We start from the raw sequence: 18,145 nt of genomic DNA, 5'->3' as shown, positions 1-18,145 counted from the left end.
AAAGAAAAAGAAAATGTAGACACAGATCTTACACCTTTCACAAAAAATTAACTCAAAACGGATCACAGACCTAAATGTAAAATACAAAACTATAAGGAGGTAAGAGAAAATCTAGGTGACCTTGGGTCCAGGAATAAATACTTAGGCACAACACCAAGGGCACAATCCATGAAAGAAATAATAAGCTTGACTTCAAAAACATTTGCTCTATGAAAGACAATGTCAAGGGAATGAGAAAACAAGTCACAGACTGGGAGAAAAAAAATTTGCAAAAGACATAACCAGTAAAGAACTGTTATCCAAAATATGCCAAAAAGAAACAAACCCCACTTCTTAAAACTCAACAATAAAAATACAAAATGATTTAAAACTTAAGACAGCTCTCCAAAGAGGGTAAACAGATAGTAAATAAGTATATGAAAAGATGCTCCACATCATCTGTCATGAAGGAAATATAAATGAAAGCAATGAATTAACATTATACATCTATTAAAATGGCCAAAATCCAGAACCACCAATTGCTGATAAGGCTGTGAAGCAACAGAAACTTTCAACCATTGCTAGTGGGAGTGCAAAATGGTCCAGCCACTTTGGAAGTTTCTTATAAACCTAAACTTTCTTTTACTGTACAGAAGGGGTGCTCATTAATATTTACCCAAAGGGGTTTTAAAATTTATGTCCATACAAAAAAACTGCACACAGATGTTTATAGCAGCTTTATTCAAAATTGTCAAAACCTGGAAGCAACCAAGATGTCCTTCTGTAGGAAAATGGATAATGAAATCGTGGTATGTCCAGACAATGGATTACTTTTCAGGGCTAGAAAGAAATGAGCTGTCAAGCCATGAAAAGACATGGAGGAAACTTTAATGCATATCACTAAATGAAATAGGCTAATTTGCAAATGTTACATACTATATGATTCCAGCACTATAACATTCTGGAAAAGACAGGACAAAACTATGGAAACAGTAAAAAGAGCATAGGTTGCCAGTGACTGGAGGGATGGGGAGGGGAGAAAAGGTGGAATGCAGAGGATTTTTAGGGCAGTGAAAATACTCTTTATCCCATAATGATGGGCACATATGATCATACATTTGTCCAAACTCATAAAACACCCAACACTAAGAATCTATATTAATAAAAGCATAATATGCTAATTAGACCAGACATCCTTCTGGATGTCCTTCCAGACGACCTTCTGGACAAAACCAGGGCTTCGAGGGAAGCCCAGGTCCCAGGTGCCAGAAGGAAGCCGGTGCCAGCAGCTGGGGGAAGGAAGGCATACTCTTGCACAAATTTTGTGCATCGGGCATCTAGTTACTAATAATATTAACTATGGCCTTTGGGTGATAATGATGTGTCAGGGTAGGCTCACTGATTGCAACAAAGGCACACTCTTGTGGGTGATGGTGAGTGTTGAGAATGGGTGTGGCTGTGCATGTGTGGGGCAGAGGGTGCACAGGAAATCTCCATACCTGCCCCTAAGTTTTCTTCTTTGTTTGTTTGGGTATTTTTTGTTTGTTTGTTTTTTAAGATAGAAAGATTTTCTTTATTAATGACCGCCACCATATTTCTTTAGATACAGGAGTTTTGAACCCAAATACTCAGGAGAAAACAAGTTAAGATTGCATTATCCTGCAGCTCATTACCAGTAACATATTGCAAAGCAAGAGAGCTTGGAAGGAGGGTGGAAGGCAAGGGGAGTGATGGCGGGAAGATAAAGAAAAGGAATTAAGTTGATCAAGTGGATTTCTTTTTTCCTTTTTAATTCTTGGGAACTATCAAGTCCTTGCAAGCTCAGCTCATTTCTGCAGATTATTTTCCAAACGTGTGCAAAATGGAGAATCCCTTGAAAACCTGAAAAGGTGCAACATTAAAAGCTACAATTATCCTGTAGCAAGTGTTCCAGCCTTCAGTTGCCAGCCACTTCCTCGTCCTGTTCCCAAGAGTTAGCGGGATGAAAATGTCTTCTCTGGAATGGTTTTCATTTCTTTCTTCTCAGCATCTGGGTATGCGCGGTTCAGCACCTTGAGGAAGTCGGATGTTTTTGCCCACATACACGTGTGAATATAGGTCTTAGAGCACTTGATGTGGTAGTGCAGGTAGTCCCGGAACGTGTGATCAGTTGATGGAGTTGTCTGGAGCGCTGGACTTGGTGTGGCGAGGAACAGCATGAAGGGAATGTAGTCAATGTTGTCACCCACAGCAGCATCGGTGTCTTTCAGCTCCAGAGGCTAAAGAGGACCTGTGGGGCCGTATGGCTGGCCCTGTGTCCTTCTTTGAACTCCCGCATGAACACCTTTCCAAAGACCACATCGCCGTCACCTTAAACACTGTGCTGAAGACTACCATGACTCTGTCCTTTTTAGACTCCACATACATGGTCTCGTCACCCTTATAATGGATAACTGTCCTGTTCTTTCCTTCCTTGCCCTCTTCTTGGAACTGGAAGTATTTCTCAAAAACAGAGACAAAGCAATTTCGTTTCAACATGCCAGCCTGATGCACCTGGAACCCTTGGGTGCAGGCAGAGTTTCATGGTCATATAGCAAAGAGACATTGTATCCTGATTCTGGATTTACCAAGAAGCTCCCATACACTCTCTTTAGTAACTCATCAGCACCGTGTGCCTGAAGTTCCTTGTAGAATTTCAAAGAAATACTGACCATCACTTTTGTCTCCATTAGGATTTAAAATATGATAGAGGGCACTAACCGGTTTGGCTCAGTGGATAGAGCATCAGCCTGTGGACTGAAGGGTCCCAGGTTCGATTCCAGTCAAGGGCATGTACCTTGGTTGCGGGCACATCCCCAGTAGGGAGTGTGCAGGAGGCAGCTGATCGATGTTTCTCTCTCATCGATGTTTCTAACTCTCTGTCCCTCTCCATCTCCCTTCCTCTCTGGAAAAAAAAATCAATAAAATGTATTGTTTTAAATAACTAAATAAATAAATAAAATATGATAGAGGACCTCATCAAAATCTGCAAATGTTACTCGGGCTGCTTCTGGTTTGTTTCCGGCGGCCACATTCTCAAGCTTGAGCATGAGCATCTCCTTGACGATGCAGTTGCTCACCTCCAGCCGGATCAAGGTGGTGGCTGGCCCCCGATGCCTGAACCGCTTGTGGGACCACCTCACCCACAAGCCCTGCCCCTAAGTTTTGCTATGAACCCAACTCTGCTCTAAAAAGTAGTATTACTTTTTAATTATCATAAAAAAAATAAAAGAATTAAAAAAAACAATTAAAAGGACCCTAGATCATCACTGTCCAATAGGACTTTGGGGATGAGAAAAATGCTATGCATCTACACTTTCCAACCTAGTAGTCTCTAGGACTCTGTAGCTAGTATTTAAAATGCAGTTATTTTGACTGAGAAACTGAATTTTTAATTTTGTTTAATGTTATATTTTATTTTAAATTGACAACCTCATGTGGGTAGTGACTTCCCTAGTGGACAACACAGCTCTAGAAGGCTCACTCAGTAGAAAACAAGTCATGGCTTGAGTCTTGATTCAAAATATGTAATAGAAAAATAAATTTTCAACTGAAATTATAATTTAATTTTAACAGACCAAATATTTAACGGGTTTTCTGAAGCAGCTACTTTAGGAACAAAGGTAAAAATTATCATAGGGTCATCAATCTTTAAAAAAGTCTGTATTCTAAAATGTTATGTCTATAATTTAAAATATTTGAAAATAAAATGATTTTAAAAAATAAACTACAGTATTTCTCATTCAATACTAAAATCTGCTAAGGAAAAAAAGGCAAAAAAATATTGTAAAAATGATTATCAGGTTGCTCCATGATTATTTTAGGAAGGAAAAGTACAATTGAAAAAATATTCATTTCACACTATTGTTATTACTTGCCCCTGATTTTAAGAATAAGATGATAGAAAAGGCCTTTGTCTAGCACTTTGCAATTTGCATTCTTGTGCCTTGATAGACATAACAGTGAGTTGATTTTGTCAGGTGTAAACAGTGTGTTCACACTTCCAAGAGAAGTGTGCCTTCATTATTATTCAACATTTAATTAAGTCATAACACTGAAGAGATCTGGTAGTGAGTTTTAGCACATGCAGAGCTTGAGCCTGTAAACCATACTCCAGCAGATTCTCTGGTCTTGATAGTAATGAGCCCAGTGGAAACAACCCAGGATCAGTGGTCAAATACAGTTAGACACAACTGGACAGTGGATCTACCAGTCTATGTGTGACCACTGGGAAGTCACATCTCCTAAATCTCAGTTTTCTTATCTCAAAAATGGGAATAATAATACTGATTTAACACTAAGTCATCCTGGAAGGAAGAGCCGGCACATAGAAAACAAACAACAAATGCCTATTCATTAGTCTAATTATGACAATAAGATTGACTTAGACTACTTCAAATTATAAAAGCTGTGGGACAGTTACTAGCCCGGTTCCAACACACTCCTTAGCCATATCTGGACGGATAGGATCCTATCATCCAGGTTTTGGGGATTTTTAACTACTTATCATATAGAACAAGGAGTCCCTTTCATGCACCTTGTTCATTTCTTGACAATTAAGACATTGCTATTTTTAACAGAGTGAATAAAGTAACCCCTTCGTTACAACAGTCTTTCCAATGCTTACAAACATACTGTTTCTATCCCTCCGATGCTGCCAGACACTAGGTTTTCTTTTGGAAGAGAGATCAATGAGAGCAGAAGTGAACACAAAGTCATAGATTCTAAAAAATGTTAAGCCAAAGAGACCTTAGAGACCATCTCATCTCAACGTCTAATTTTGTTTTTTGGAACTTAGACCCTAGGAGTGTTAACTGCCTGTGCCAAATATCAGAAAAATTATATTCCAATGCTCTTCCTGTCCTACAACATTGCATCAAACATTGACATCAGCGCTGGCCGGTGTAGCTAAATGGTTAGAGCCAGCTTGTGCACCGAAGGGTGGCGGGTTCAATTCCCCAGTCAAGGGCACATACCTGGGGTTGCAGGTTCATTCCGTACCCCAGGTCAGGGGCAAGTACAGGAGGCAACCAATTGACATATCTCTCTCACATCGATGTTTCTCTCTCCCTTCCTCCCTCTCTGCCCTCCATCCCACTCTCTCGAAAAAATGAATGGAAAAAATATCTCCCAGTGAGGTTAACCAAAAAAATTTGACAGCAATATTTACTTAGCACTCAGAGGTTCTATGCATAAGGTGATGATATTAATAATTAAATTATAATAAACTAGAGGCCTGATGCACAGATTCTTACACCCAGTGACTCCTTTGGCCTGGCCTGCACCCTCTCACAATCTGGGACCCCTCAGGGAATGTCGGACAACCCGTTTCAGCCCAATCCCCACAGGTCAGGCTGAGGGACCCCCCCACTAGTGCACGAATCCATGCACTGGGCCTGTAGTATGCATGTAAGATCTTTGGTTAATCCCTTCCTGCCCTCCCTTCTCCCCCTTTCCCTCTGAAATTCATCAGTCTGTTCTGTTTCCATGCCTGTGCATTGAGCGTCTGCCCCCTGGTGGTGAGTCCATGTCATAGCTACTGGTCAAACGGTTGAATGGTCGAACGGTCAGCTGGTCGCTTAGGTTTTTATATATATAGACTAGAGGCCCAGTGCATGAAATTCCTGCATAGGTGCAGTCCCCTAAGCCTGGCCAGCAATCAAAGTGTGAGCGTCTGGTATGGAAGGGCAGGTCCCAGATTTCCTCTGGGCCCTGGGCAGCACCTGGGCCTCCAGGACCCCACACACCCTCCTCCACCTGAGTCATGGCACCCAAGTTCCCATACAGAGATGCAGTGAGTATGGCCACATACCGCAGGCAAAGGCACAGCATGGGCCTCTGGGCCACACAGCAGTGCCACAGGGAAGCCAGGGGGGCAGCACGCTCTCTCCCGGCCGGCCTTGCAGACTGGCTCTTGCGTGAACCCACAGGGAGCCCGACCAGTCCCTGTGGTCACGGTGGCTGTGGTCCAACTCACCCAGAAGACACTGCATGGGTGCGAGGCGGGCTCCTCACTGGTGCCTGACACCTGAGTACAGGGGCTTCCCCGGCACGTGAGCCCTGGCATCCTGGGGGAGGGTAGCAGGAGTGAGAGCAAGCTTGGAGGACACCCCACACCTCTGTCCCAGTCACCCCCGCCCCAGATAGCTGGTGAGAGGTCGCAGTGTGTCACCAACACCCTCCATGTTCCACGCCATCCCCTGGTGGTCAACGCACATCACAACAAGCAGTTGAACTGGTCTCTCAGTTGAACTCCAGGTCAAGTGACCACCCAAGTTGACAATTTGCCTATTAGGCTTTTATTATATAGGATGATAATGTGTATCCAAAAATTAATACCAACCACTGTTCTTACTAAGGTTATACTTAACCTTTTTAAACCTTTATTTATTTTTTCCCCCATAGGATGTAAGTGAATGTCCTATGTCAATCATTTGGATGAAAACATGGAAGAATGTAAAAAGCATACAAAAAGGAAGAATGATATATCACCTGCTGGATGTTAAAAGACAAAGTCAAAGTCTGAGATTGTATTGCTTCAGTTTTCCAACAAATTATTTAGAAACTACACTGAGGTCCCTCTATACTTATCCTATATAGTAAAGAGGTAATATGAAAATTGACCATCACACCATCACACAAGATGGCCGCCCCCATGTGGTCCAAGATGGCTGCCACAAGATGGCTGGCAGGGGAGGGCAGCTGGGGGTGATTGGGCCAGCAGGGGAGCAGTTAGATATCAATTAGGCTGGCAGGGGAGTGGTTAGGGGGTGATCAGGCTGGCAAGCAGAAGCAGTTAGGAGCAATCAGGCAGGCAGGCAGAAGAGCGGTTGGGAGCCAGCAGTTCCAGATTGTGAGAAGAATGTCCGACTGCTGTTTTAGGCCCGATCTCTGTGGGATCAGGCCTAAACCAGCAGTCGGACATCCCCTGAGGGTTCCCAGATTGGAGAGGGTGCAGGCTGGGCTAAGGGACACCTTCCCCGTCCCCACCCCCACCCCCCCACCCCCGCCCAGTGCACAAATTTCATTCACCAGGCCTCTAGTATTCAATATAAACTTAAACCCTTATGGACCTGCTGTAAAGCTGAGTTCCTTCCACTAAGCAAGCTGGTTCCCAAGAAATCATAGAAGAAAAAAAGTCAAAAATCAATTATTTTCTTACTTGTAAACATCTCTAGTGAAAATAAGTTTAAGAGAATGTTGAAAGCCAATGGCTAAAATACATTTCAGATATTACAAATGATATTGTCTTATCTATTTGCCAATGTTTCCCATGACCAACTCAATTGAACTGGCTGCCCATTCATCTTCTGCTGGGTAAACAAGAATTTCAAGTGTGGCTGTATTAGTCCCGCTGACAGGCTTTGAGTCTTTCCCTATTTTTACTACCCGTTCTCAGTGGTAACACGGTCCACAGTATTCAGATCACATTGGTAATCTCATTCTCCTTTTCTGATATCTATTGCAAAGTTCCAAGTACCTAAAATGTTGGGCCACCATCCTGGAGAGTGGGAAGAGGCCAAGCTTTCAAATCAGACAGACCTTTGAACCTAGACTCCCTCAACTATTAGCTGAATAAATGTGTCTTCCCTTGTAAAGCACATGTTTTATGTCACAGAGTAATTGGAAAATTAAGTGAGATAATACATGTAAACCATAGCACAATATGTGAAAGACAGTGCCTGGAGAAATGGCAAATATCATGATCATCTTCGCAACAACTGAGAAGAATGATAATATTGTCAATGTGTTTTTTAAAGGAAGAAAATCAGATTTCTTTCAAGCCACAGGGCTTTCAAGCCCAGTGAGATGACTGGTACTTTGAGAAGCAGGAGCTACCACTACATGAAGGGTACAGCAAGGAGAAAGAGAAGTTTAAGGGGAGGGAGGGTGTAGTTTACCAGGAAGAGTTGGATGTGCGTCCTCAAGCATCAGGACTTGAATTGTTCCCTGAAATACAGCTCAGTCTTGACATGCATGAAGGAGTAGGAGGGTCATTCCAAACAGACATAGCTGTGACAAAGCAAACTATTTCAATGCAAGCACATCTGGTGGGCCTGGGTAATGCAGGACAGAGTGATTTAGTTAATAATCATGATTGGAAACTGGGTGGAATCCAGGCTGGGCAAGCCTTGAACATCAGGCTGAGAAATTCACGTTCATCCTACAGTAAATGGGAAAGCACTGAACTTTGCTCAGCAGCAGAGAAATATATCCACAGTGGCAGACTAGGAAGGTTCAGAGGCAGGGAAATGTGAACGTAGGTCTGGGAGGAGAGGTCATGGAGACGAGGAGAACAGAGTTTTCCCCCCACACCACAGGCTGGGCCAGTGTGCTATGTTCACTCTGATTTAATACACTGGAGTTGAAACGGGACAGTTTCATAATGTACAAATCACATGCTTTTCTCCACTGAATGGAGAAAATGAGAGACTGATGGTGCAGGCCTTTTTCAGGTTACACAGATTGAGAATGGGGCTGGGAAGGAGCATCGGCCAGGAAGAAGCCAAGCATTCAGCAAGGTTGAATCTAGAGTCATTAAAAGCTGGGTTAAGTAGCCTGAAGTAGGATTATAAATAAGGATTGAGGTCCTCATAATGGATAAGGCAGGTGCATCCCGGGCAGGGATGAGGGCAAGGAAAAAGGAAATTCAAGGTCACGAATGGGACAGCCATAAGAAAGTTTGTTTGATACAACAAAGAGAAAAAGTTAATTTTTTGAGGTTACTCGGTCTTTCTTTATACTCTCTACCCCTAGGGTGATTGTTCTAAGTATAAAACACAAAGGCCCATCAAGGCAGACAAATAAAAGGAACTTGTTGTTTGTCTAGAAAAGAAATAAATCACTATTGAAAGAAACCAAGGCAGATGGCAATACAAGATGAGCACCTATTACACTATGCTTGGCACTTGGCATTTATTATCGCCTAATCTTCAAACTAATTCTTCAAGTTGTTACTGTTATTAGAAAATAGATTCATAAAAGTTGTAGAGTAAGCTGCCCAAGGAGAATAAATGGTCACATCCGATGCCAGGGAAGTTTTGAACTGGGAACTTGCAAGGCAGTTTGGTAAAAACACCGTGAGAAAAGCCCAGGCCTGCAGATGTGAGTGATTAGCCCTTCACTAAGGGAGAGTGGCTGGCATGGAAAAAGACACAAACATGAGTGACACTACACAGCAGTGGTGATCGGGACTTGGTAGACATGGAGGGGTCAGCCTACCAGCCTGGGAGAGTGCTTCTAACACTTCCAGAAAGAGAGGACTCCGAAGCCAGCCTGGGTTTTAGCCAAAGACAATGAACTGGGTTTTAGATGTGTTGAGCTGATTGGGGGTGGGAGTGGGGGGGATCAGTAGGCAGGGAACAGCTGGGTAAAGAAATCCTGACAGGTGGGTAGGAATAAGAAACCGAAGTCCAGAAGAAAGGCTGAGCCCTAACATGTGGCTTTGGAATCGCTGGGCCATATGGCAATTCAGCAACATTTCTACGGTTTCCTATGTGGGAGAGCACTGTCTATATTGGCTTCAAGAGCAGACTGACATCTTGCCAACCTTCAGAAAACATGCAAGAATTCTCTCTGCCACCACCTCTGTGACTAGCCCTAGAAACACACACACACACACACACACACACACACACACACACATACACACACACAATTTAGGGTTTTCAGTTAACGGCCCTTCTACACAAACTCAAAGCAAATGGCATGTTATTTAGCTTCAAATGTGCCAAGTTAAAATGCTATGAAATCATGTGGGCTTTGACTTTTTAATGTTATTCAATCGATGTCATTAAAACAGAGAATTTAGTCTTTTTGTTATTCCCTTGTAAGTTCTGCCGTCTTTCTGTCTGAAAAATGAAGAGCACTCATTTATGTCGCCTAACCAACTTATTTGGGGGAACATTAGATGGGTTAAAGACAGCAAAACCCAAGTTTCCACGTGCATGGGGGGAGAAGAAGAAAGTGCATGTCAAGAGTGAATAATGCCCTGCCACTCAGCCTGAGCCCTGCCTCCACTGACTGTGCAGTCTGGCTGATGCAGGAGTGAAGACAGATCCTTTCTCTCCTTCTCCAGCGTGCCAGCCATGCTTAACACCCTAACACTTCATTAACATGCTAATGTGTGACGATTATTTTGTGCAAGTACCACTGTATATAATTTTGAAAGGCTCTATCAACCACAGCTAGAATGCAGGGACCTAAGTGCTAACTCACCATTATTAATAAGAAAACAATATACTGCTCAAAAGGCGTGTGTGCGCGCGCACGTGTGTGTGTGTGTGTGTGTGTGTGTGTGTGTGTGTGTGTGTGTTATCTGTCCTATGGCTTTTGTAGGTCAACCATTCTTTCTGTGAGCATCAGTGAGAAAAAAAGCTGATTTCTCAGGATACATAAGCCAACTGTAACATTCATTCTACCAGGGGGGAATAATACACTAAATGTCAAGATGTCAGAGATAAATGGCTATTATGGGCATGGATTGTTGGCAAAAGTAATAAACTAGGAATCAGAAACCTGATTTCAATTTGAGGTTCTCTCATTGTCTCCCTCTGCAACCCTGAGTGAGTCATTTATTCACTGGGGACTATTTTCTTATTTATCGTATGTTGGGGTAACTATGATTTCTTAAAATTTCTTCTTGCACAAATACCCATGATCAAAGGATATTATTATGATAACAAATTGCTAACCCCTTGACTTCTATAACCACTTTAGAATACTTTTCCAGGTTATTTTTATTATTTATCTTCATCTTCTATTGACTCCAAGTATTAGCAAGAATACCTATATCTCTAAGGAGAATAATTCAAACTGTAATAAGTCTCATAGAAGATGATAGAATAACTGGAGAGACAGTGAAAGTTCCTGCATGGAACAACTTACTAAAAATATGTTAGTTTTTCAGTTTCAATTTATACATTTAATATAATCCATGTTAAAATTTCAGTTGAATTTTGTGCAACTTAATAAATTTTTCAAAATTCATGTGTAAGATAAAAGTTCACATATACTTTTGAAAAATTAAAAACCAATAAGGACTTACTTTGCTTAGATATTGATATATACAACCAAGCTTTATTAACAAAATAGCATGAACTATGGCAAAGAATGAGGAGACCAATGGAGCACAAGAGTGGTACCAACTTGTTGGGGAAACAGGATACCACATGGAAACACAGAACTGGGCTGCTACCTACCACCATATATACATATGGGCTCCAGGTTGATTAAATACCTAAATAAGAAAGATGTTAATATAATAGATAATAAAAACAAATTTTGTAACAGAGGGACAGAGAATAATTTATTTTACAAAGCTCTCAAAGTAAAATATTGATAAATTGAATTACATAAAAATTAAGATTTCTGTTCACACACACACACACAAAAAGACATAATGGGCAAAGTTAAAGTAAAGTGACAGGCTAACAAGATACTTGTCTAAAACCAGCTGGCAACTATCTAGAATATTCAAAGAACTTCTGTAAATCAATAAAAATAAATAAATACACTCCCAGTGGACAAATATGCAATGAATTTGAAGGGGAATTTACAGAAGGGAAAAATCCGAAAGACAGCAAGCATATAAAAAGCTGACCAAATTCATCAGTAGTCAGATAAAAGTAAAATAAAACTAAAAAATATTATTTCATACCCATTAGACAGAAATGAGAAAAATTAGAAAACTTAATGCCAAATATCAGCAAGAGGTTGGTATATAAACACTCATACTGCTGGTGGGGGGGTGGGGGTATGAACTGGTGAATCCTTCTAGTGGTAATCTGAGAGGACTTCTGAAATTAGACTGTTTACGGTATCTGAGCTGCATACATATGCTCTACAGCCTAGCAATTCTGTTAGTCTGGATCCTAAATAAATGTCCTTTGGCATTTTCCAACAGGGGGCATGTCTAGGTTGTTCACAGAGCCTTGCTTGTGCTGAAACAATGTGGACGTCCTTCCATGGCAGAGAATATAAGTAAATTGTGTTCTAGGTACACTGTAACGGACCATGAGCAGCAATGGAGTAGATGTATATATAGCAATATTCATAGGCCTCAAAATATAATCCTGGGTAGAGAAAATAAAAACAAAAGAGGATATATAACACACATAAGTTAAAATGAAGGTACAATAAATCCAAAACATGAAACCGTATATTTTGTAAGAACATATTCACTGACAAGTGCATATACTCTGAAAATGAGGTTCCTGAATGACTAGAACTGTGGATAAAAGGGAGGGTCTGAAGTCAGCACGCACGCACACACACACACACAGACAAACACAAGCAGGGCCCTATGAAAATTCATATTTCTATTATCTTGCATTTATGTAACATCAAACAAAAGTTCTACAAAACAACACATTCTTACTTCATACAATGCACTGTTTACATTTTCTATTTCCTTTTTTAAAAAAATGCTGGTCTCTATTTATAAAGGTGATTGTATAACCTACCAATGGGTTGCAACTTTCCATTTTAAAACACTGATCTAGGCAATAATAAGGGCATTATAGTGAGTTCCTGGAATAATAATAGTGCCATACACTCGTTAAAAATTCAAGCACATAAAGGAGAACTGAGAAAAAGACCCTCTGTGCTGCCTTCTCCAAGAAACACATCCAGAGGGAATTCCCACCAGTCGGCTGCTCCTCCTCACGTGATTCCGCCCTAAGTGGCACTTCCGGAGACTGAACTTTTCACCCCTTCTTCAGCCCTGGCTTGTCAGACTAAGGCCAAAACTGAAGCAGGAAATGATATGCCACTTGCTAAAGCACAAAGAGTATTTTAAAACATAAAGGAACATTTTAAACATTCCTGAAACACATTTGAATAACATGGAGATATAAGGAAATATGGGCTCTCTCTTGGAAATGGAAAGCTGGAAAATCTAAAAAGGGTAGCTCTAAGGAAAAAAATAAAATGAAAAATGTGGAAATAGGGTAGATTACACAGACTTCAAGAGAGCAGTAAACTATATTAGAGTAGATGGGGAAGCTACAAAAGAGAGTAGGAAAGCTCATGGGCTCTTCCCAATCTGCAGCTCAGTAAATACAAGTTAAAAAAAAAATTCCTATTCCAAATCAACTGAAAACTGGCATTTGAGGACAGCTTTAGGTCCTCCTTACATCAGAAGATCTTACCAGAAAACACATTTATTGGGCCAATATAGAGAGTAGTCATTTTAAAGTATTTAAATAGAATTAGGCAGTTCTGAGCTAAATGAAGAGAAAAAGTATAATAAAGATCATTATTATGGCACTAAACGTTGTGCCTTTATAGCTATGCCCAAGCAGAGCGACGAGAATGTGTGGATGGGGTTCGAGACAGCACACCATTCCCTCTCTGCAGACACCAAGGCAGCAGCATTGAAGCCCCTCACACCACTGGGGGCAATGTTCCATGGAGGGCAACTTCTGAGAAGGGCTAACCAGGAGCTGGGTGTATGAGCTTGTGTTTGAAGTGAGCCTCTCTACCTAGGGTTATAATCAACTACTTATAAAACAGAATTAAGTTAGGTGCTATTCAAATGTTTTTTAAAAAACCCACATATTTCTAAAAATTGCTAGGTTACAGAGAATCCATATGACAAAAGGAATCCAGAGAAGGAATATAATTAGTATAATGAGAGGAATGACTTCTGGACTATGAGGTAGAAAAAGGTAGAGAGAGAGATGAGCTGGCTGTACAGGTAAGTTGAGGGGGAAGGGGCAGAAAGCCAATACACTATATAGCAGGTACATTAAAAAGAGATGAGCTCAGAGGAATCATGAAGTTGTTCAAGTATACTACCAGTTACTGGTCCTTTAACTCACAGGTATTCATAAACTGCCAAAGTACACCTATTATGTTAAAGAGAATGACCAGCTACTTTCAATTTTGATGAAAACATGGCAAAAGAACATTAAGAGTGAAAACCAGCATTTCTTGAAAAGGCTCTTTAGCGCACACAACTGCCAATTCTTACAACAATTCTGCAAGGTAAATGATATCCCCTTGTACAGATGAAGAAACAGACTATCATAGATGCTAACAAAAGTCCTTAGAGTTACACAGGAATGAGTAAGTGGCAGAGCCAAGATTTCTTCCAAGACGTTCTTACTTCCAAATGTCTTTACACTAAGTGTGATGATTCGGCAGCTCAATTACGTGAGAACTAAAGAATTTCTTCTATTTAAAAAGAGTAGAATGGGTTAAGTTCTGAAAATCACCTAGTTTTGATTATTTTACTATGGTTATTCAAGATACAATCATAGGGGAAGCTAGGAGAAGGTTACATGAGAACTCTATTCACTTTTGTGCTTTCTTGTGACCTAAACTTACTTTTAAGGAAATTTTTTTAAAAATAAGGGGAATGAACTTTTTGGAAGCTTACCTCACTCCTTTTCCTTTGGAGATAAATGTATGATATATTAGAGATATGTCTTAAACATACCTATATATATCTCTGATGTATTCCAAATATAAATATATATCTGAGATATATAGGAGATAAGTATATATTTCTTCTGAAAATATATAGATATACTCATAATTATGTATTTTATAAGTACCGCGCGCTAACCAATTGCGCCACTGGAGCTCCCATAATTATGTATTTTAAAAGGTTAATTCTCAGTTGTTTTCAGCGACCTAAATAGCACAAGAAATAAAATAATGGCTGCCTTCTATTCTCATTCAACTTTAATAAACTTTCACTAAATACATATTCCTACATGGTATTGTACTATTTTGCCTATTCAAGTTTATCTCCTCCAACACTCAAGATTTTCACTGTCTACCATGTTTATATATGGGAACTAGGTAAACAGAGCTACCATTTATATTTAAGTTGAACATCATGAGAATAAAATGTCTAGCTGATATGAAAAAGATTGTTTGACAAGAATATTTACTTTTTTTCTAAGAATGGCTAAGCCACTTTTTCCCCAATAAATAAGATAATTTTGAAACAGCTATCATTTGTAGAGTGACTTTTATTGTGTCATTAAATTCATGTACTATCTCAACACTATTAAATAAAAATTAATATGTCCATTTCACATATAAGGAAAGCTAGACAGATTAATTTGCAGAAGTCACACAACTATCTATCTATATATAAAGAGCCAGTGTCCGTAACATCCAAAATGACCAAAGGCTTGCACGAATTCCAGGCTGCGTGCGCAGCATGCCGAGTGGGCTGAACTGCTGACCTCTCGGGGAGAGAGAGGCAGGGATGCAGTGGGGACTTGTGTGAGGCTGCCTCATGGCACCCCGCATCGCCCCCTGGCTGTCCACTGGAACTCCAAGCCAGCGAGGGCTGCCTCCAGGCCGTAGCCCCAGGTCCCTCGCCCCCACCCCAGGCCTAAGAGTGCGGCACTGGGCAGGGGTGCCTGGGGGTCTGTGAATGTGGCGCGAGGGGCTTGCGTGGCATCAGGGGGCTGTGTTTACACTGACAAGTTCCCTGCTTCTGCCCCGGCCCACGCATCCCTCCTTCCTCCCCTCAGCGGCCCAGCTCCTGCCTATGTGCTTGCCAGGCAGGCCCAATTGCACCGGGGAGTGAGCCATGGCGATCGGGATGGCCACTTCCTTGGGCGGGATGGCTGGGCCATGGCAATTCATGAGGGCGACAAGGCCTGCGGGACATACACAGCCCTTGGGTGGCGGGGGTGGCCGGCCAAGCCGAGTCTGGCTTCGGTGGGGCCAGCAGGAACCCAAGGCCATCCCAGCCCCCACAGGTCCCAGGCAGGACAGTGGTTCAACGGCAAGCAGTGTCTCCATGCATGGCACCTGGGGGCAGCAGCAAGCTGCCGCAACCCCGCCCCATGCTTCAGGGATGGGGAGGAGGCTCGTGGCCACCAACGCCCTAGGCAGGGACTTGCAGTGGGGACTTGTGTGGAGGGGCAAACATAGTGAAAGGAATAATAAGTATGAAAGAAATGACAGGGTCCAGAGCGGGCGAGCTGTTCCCTTCCCCCTGTTGGTAGAACAGGGAGGAGAGCGCTGGGTGCAGGGAGGGGACCTCAGCTGGGATCCCCCTGGTGTGGGGAAGGGGCCTAGCCTGGGCCGGGTAGGCAGCTTAAGAAGTCTGGCTGAGCAGGTGCTGGTTCATATCGACTCTTATTCTGCCATCTTCCTCCAGCTCTCCAAGCTAGCTCCCCTGCCCCACCTGCCCGAAGGAACGGGCTCTGGGTGACCTCCCCGAGCACAGACTGTGGACCCGGAGGCCTTGAGGAAGAGTGCCTGGTGGGGGCCAGTGCAGAACTACCAGGGCAGAGCTGCTTCGGTGTTTAGGTGAAATTTGCAACTGACCCAAGGAGGAAACCGAGAGGGGAAAGGCCAGTAGGTGTGAATTCCCAGCGCTTTAGCTACTTGAAAACAGTCCCACTTGGAATGTGAGGCGACTGTACGTTCAGCTGAGAAGTGAGGGGGCTGAACCCCTCCGTTGCTGGGCTCCTGTCATTTCGAGACCCGAGCGTCCACCATGAGAAGGAAAAAATGGAGGGAGGGGCCGGAGGAAGGGAGGACAATTAAAGGAAACGTGTCTAGACTTTTCCCAGCCCTCTCCCTCTTTCCACTGCCTACAAAAGCCCCAGGCATGGCCACAGTTCTGTTTCCACCTTTTAGTCCCCTATTCTCCAAACACAGAGGCAAGAAATAAGGAAGGAGTCTATGCTGCCTTCAGAAAGTATATACCTGATTGCCTAGTTGCCTCCTGCAGAGGGAGGCCAAACTGCAGCTTAGGCCTGCTCCCCCCGTGGAGCGGGCCTAAGCCATCAGTAGGACGTCCCGTGAGGGTTCCCGGACTATGAGAGGGGGGCAGGCAGGGCTGAGGGACCCACCCCCTCCCCCCCAGTGCACAAATTTTTGTGCACCGGGCCCCTAGTATATATATAAAAGCCTAATATGCAAAGTGTCCCCTTGAGAGTTCTACCAACTGGGAGCTCAATCGCTCGCTATAATGTGCACTGACCACCAAGGGGTGGTGCGGAATGAAGGGAGGCCCCAGCTGGCAGCTGGCTGCTGGGGAAGGGAGGCCCCAGCCGGCATCTGGCAGCCACTTAGGGACCCTACCCATGCACGAATTTCAGGCACTGGGCCTCTAGTTCAGTGATAAAATGTGGATTCAAACTCAGATCTACATGACACTAAAAATATTATTCCTTTCACTATGTTTGCCCCTCCACACTTTCATTTCTATGATTAAAATGCATCCACTGTATTATTGACCATTCACCCCTTAATAACAAAATATACAGTTTAAGTACATTTGGACATTAAAAAAAAAAGACTCAATCTTCATTCCTGGCTCCTATTTGAAGTTAAAGTTTATTACTGAAGCTGAAGAGAACTCTTTTAAGTATGAAAGAAATGCAAGTGGTATTCCAAGTTACAATATGTGTGTGCTCAAGTGGGAAACATGAGAAGAGCATCTGCCAAATTCATTTTGGCCTCATTTGATACTATCTCACTGATCTGGGGCCAGCTTACATTTGTTTCTCTCTCTCTCTTTCCTTCCTCCATTTCCTCTTCATTCCAGAAGCATACAAAAACTATAGCAAAGAAGCTGGATAAAGTTTCCAATAATATACTGAAAACACTATTAAATAAAGGAATGGCTATCTAGTCCAAGGATAACCTCATTTCAACTAAGAATAACCCAAAACACTAAAATAAAAAGAATCTTTATGGGATCATAAATAACAACTGGAGATAAAATTACTTAAGATATTCATTTTAAAGAAATATATTTTTAGAGACAAATTCTCAAAAGAACTAATTCAATTCGTACTTATGCACAGGGCTTTATAATTTAGTAGGAGTCAACCTTCAAATTGTACTTTTTAAATCAAACTTTTAAAAAAGTCTTTAATTATGTTAATTCTACTTCCAGCTTTTAACCCCAGCACTGATCCCTATCTGCTCAACCCTGATGCTAATGAATCCCAGATTTCTGATACTTGTAACTAAACAGCATCAGAATTGAGCATTAGTTTTTGAAGGTCTACAAATTTCATGATAGTCTCCTGCACATCTATCTACATTTGCAATTGTTTTAGTCTAGTGTATGTAAGTGGTAGTAGTTTCTTTAAAGCACAGTCAATTCTCAATCAGTTATGCTTTTCAAAATGGTCAAAGTAAAAATGGCTAGTAGATT

At 42.0% G+C, this 18,145-nt stretch overlaps 1 long non-coding RNA gene and 1 pseudogene across 4 annotated transcripts in view; both read right to left on the bottom strand.

Moving 5' to 3' along the window:
• LOC308516060 overlaps positions 1-18,145 on the bottom strand; it is a 386,889-nt gene that overhangs the window by 112,383 nt on the left and 256,361 nt on the right. The window lies entirely within an intron of this gene.
• LOC308517051 (actin-related protein 2/3 complex subunit 2-like) lies at positions 1,953-2,675 on the bottom strand (annotated as a pseudogene). Its single transcript has one exon. The product of its transcript is annotated as an actin-related protein 2/3 complex subunit 2-like (transcript).

The sequence above is a fragment of the Myotis nattereri genome (assembly GCF_964212035.1).
Source record: "Myotis nattereri genome assembly, chromosome: 3".
Classification (NCBI taxonomy): Eukaryota; Metazoa; Chordata; class Mammalia; order Chiroptera; family Vespertilionidae; genus Myotis; species Myotis nattereri.
Note: the sequence above shows the minus strand (reverse complement) of the source record. Positions and strands in the feature narration are given on the sequence as shown.